The sequence below is a fragment of the Brassica rapa genome, chromosome A08 (genome assembly GCF_000309985.2).
Source record: "Brassica rapa cultivar Chiifu-401-42 chromosome A08, CAAS_Brap_v3.01, whole genome shotgun sequence".
NCBI classification, from domain to species: Eukaryota; Viridiplantae; Streptophyta; class Magnoliopsida; order Brassicales; family Brassicaceae; genus Brassica; species Brassica rapa.
This window is the reverse complement of record NC_024802.2, coordinates 4,039,605-4,042,766: the sequence shown is the minus strand read 5'-3', so window position 1 is coordinate 4,042,766 and position 3,162 is coordinate 4,039,605. Positions and strand designations below refer to the sequence as shown.

The window sequence follows — 3,162 nt, the reverse complement described above, 5'->3', positions numbered from 1 at the left end:
TGACCTTCCAAACCCTCAACTTCATGGACAACAACTGGTGTCTCTTGGCTTGGGTTGCCAACAAAGTGCAGCTGCTCTTGGGTAGCTTTATCAGCAAGGAGGATGTCTATCTTATCCTGTAGAGCTTCAACTCCTTCCTCGTTTGCTTATCATCAGTTCTACTGCCTCTGTCGTGGTCTCCACTGTAGACTGCATCACTCTTAACCATGTTGTCAACCAGCTCCTCTGCATCCTCCTCAGTTCTCCCCAAGAAGAACCCATTACTAGCTGTATCCAGTCTGGCCCTGTACTTAGGGAGAGCACCACGGTAGAATGTGCTCAGCAAGCTCTCCTTAGAGAAACCATGGTGTGGGCATTGAGCTTGGTAGCCCTTGAATCTCTCCCAGGCTTCACTGAAACCTTCCAAGCCCTTCTGTTGAAAGCTGGAGATCTCGTTTCTCAGCTTAGCAGTTCTTGAAGTAGAGAAGAACTTCTCCAAGAATGCTTTCTTGCAGTCATCCCAAGTGGTAATGGAGTCGCTGGGTAGAGACTTCTCCCACTGACGTGCCTTATCCCCCAAAGAGAAAGGGAATAGCTTGAGCTTTAAGGCATCTTCGGACACACCATTGGTTTTTGACAACCCACAGTAGCTGTCGAACCTGTCCAAGTGATCAAATGGATCCTCTAGAGCCAAGCCATGATACTTGTTGTTCTCGATCACGTTGAGGAGTCCTGACTTGATCTCAAAGTTGTTGGCTGCCACAGCGGGTGCTCGGATTCCCAATCTATGACCATGAATGTTTGGACGGTCGTAAGTGCCAATGGGTCGAGCTGCTCGCTGTTGGTTAGGTGGACCATTGTTGTTAGCGCCATTGACGCCTGCATCTTCTTGATGAACGTCTCCCATGTCAGTGTTCAGTCTCTGCAATTGAGCCTGATGTTCTTCTTCTCTTCTCTTTCTAGCACACTCTCTCTCTAAAGCTCTGATGTCTGCTGCTCTTGGAACTAGGTTTGATGGACCCCTGCTCCTCAAGTTCATACACCTGTAGATTAAAGGGAGGTGAAGAAGAGTCAGTAACAAAAGAAAATAAAAATGACTTAGTCTCAAGCAATTGACTAAATCTCAATGTTTAAATCTACTCAGAATTTGGCAACGGCGCCAATTTGATGTTAGGAGTTTTCAAGGCTCCTAAGACAAATGTTGTAGTATAAATGATTGTCGAACCAGTTCTAAGAGATATCAAAGCACCGAGAATGCAAGTAATCACTTAATCTAAGTGCAACCAATGATTTAGATGGGTTTTTAAACTATGACTAATTAAAAGAAATAACTAAATGATACTTTCTTAACTATTGGAAAAGAGAACTCATGGATATAGGGATTAGACCTCGGGTGATCAAGTTTCGAACTAAAGATGGCAAACGATCAATCAATCTATTAACCTTAAGCTTGGACACAATCCTAAACAAACTCTATGTCTAGATGAATGTTCATTTACTTAACACAATTCAAACATCAAATGTCTTTGGTTGAATAATATGAAAGCAATCATAACTAGCAAGTCCAATGGCTATCTTAGCACCTCTAACAACAAATGTCTTTGGCAAAGTATGCTAAAAGCTAAGAAGAGTTGTCTCGGGCATTTCCTCGAACACCTTTCGGGGGGAAATGCCTAAGGATCAACTACTGAGTGGCCAACTCAGAAGATGCATTATGTTCACTCAACTAGCAAGGAAATATGAATGATCTACACTAAAACATCCTAGTTCTAACCTAATCACCCTCAATCTCCCTAACCCATGAATTCAAAAGGTGATTACTCACTAATCTCCATGATTCCTCTTAAACCCATGTTGGATTTCAGATTAATCATGTAGAGAAACACAGGAAAAATAGATAAGAACACAGAATTTCAATAATAAACTGATCAATTGATTCAAAGAGATGACTTTCCAAAGGTTTTTGGTGGTTTTTCTAAGAACAAAGATAATCCCCTCTTGGTGGCTTACAGAGTATTAAAACATAGGTTTTCAGAATAAAAAACGTGCATAATAAAATGACAAAAAGGCCCTTGAGAAAACATGAATTCGAGCAGATAGGCGACGCGCAGCGACCTCGGCAAGTCGCTCCAGCACGTCGCTCTGGGCTTCGGGAGCGACCTCGCTGGGTCGCTGCGAGAGGTCGCTCCGGAGCGAGTTCGTGTTCCGAGAACCAAAATGGCGAGCGACTTCTCCCTGTCGCTCTGGTAAGGTCGCTCCAAGCTTCGGGAGCGACTTCAGCACGTCGCTCTGGAAGGTCGCTCCGAGGTCAAATGTGTCTCCGATGTGAAAACGCGAGCGACTTTGTGCAGTCGCTCTGGATGAGTCGCTCCGGTGTGGTGCACAGCGACCTCATGCCGCCGTCGCTCCGAGAATCGCTCCAGGCAGTGCTCGTCCAAAGACCACTCTAATCACCTCCTTTGAGCTCCAAATGCACCCAAATGTCTCCAGAAACTCCATGTGGTACTCAAATACCTGATAGAGACATGTATGCAAAATGCAACCTAGACATGGCTAAATCCTAATCTATATGATGATGAAAATGCACATGAATAAATGGATAAGACAATGTAAATATGCAAGATATCACTCCCACACGGTTCTTTTACTGTCCTCAAGTGAAACTTTCTAGAACTCCAATAAGGAAGAGTTAAGGTGGGAGCTCATAGCCAAAGAAACACAACTAGCAAACATAATTAGCACACTCTCTATTACACACTCTAGCTTCTCTAGGCCTATCTCAACTCCTTTTGGTCCCTACACTCTCATCAAGCATCCACAAATTCAAATCAACCAACTCTCCATTCATTAAGCAGAAACATCAGGTGAATTCTTGCAAATGGTCCCGTTGGTCCAAGTCATTTGGTTGGGAAAGGGAAGGCTTTTATTCAAGTGATTCAAGAGGTTCAAAACATATGATCTTTAAGGTGGTTTACTCTCAAAACAAGTAGCCTTGACATTGCACATAATATATCTAAGAAAGGGACCAACTCATGCATACAATGCTCAATCTCCATTATTCTACCCTTTTCCCAAACATACATTACACAATCATTCCCCAATGTCAAACCCAACTCACATCTCTCACCAATAGATCCTAAGAACTTTAACTCTTTCTTTTTGAAATCTACAAGGGATTTTTCT

At 43.1% G+C, this 3,162-nt stretch overlaps 1 non-coding gene across 1 annotated transcript; it reads left to right on the top strand.

The window, feature by feature from the left end:
- The first annotated feature begins 338 nt into the window (after window positions 1-338).
- On the top strand, window positions 339-445 carry LOC117127637. Its single transcript, XR_004450657.1, has one exon. It is a non-coding gene; the product is annotated as a small nucleolar RNA R71 (small nucleolar RNA).
- Window positions 446-3,162: the final 2,717 nt, after the last annotated feature.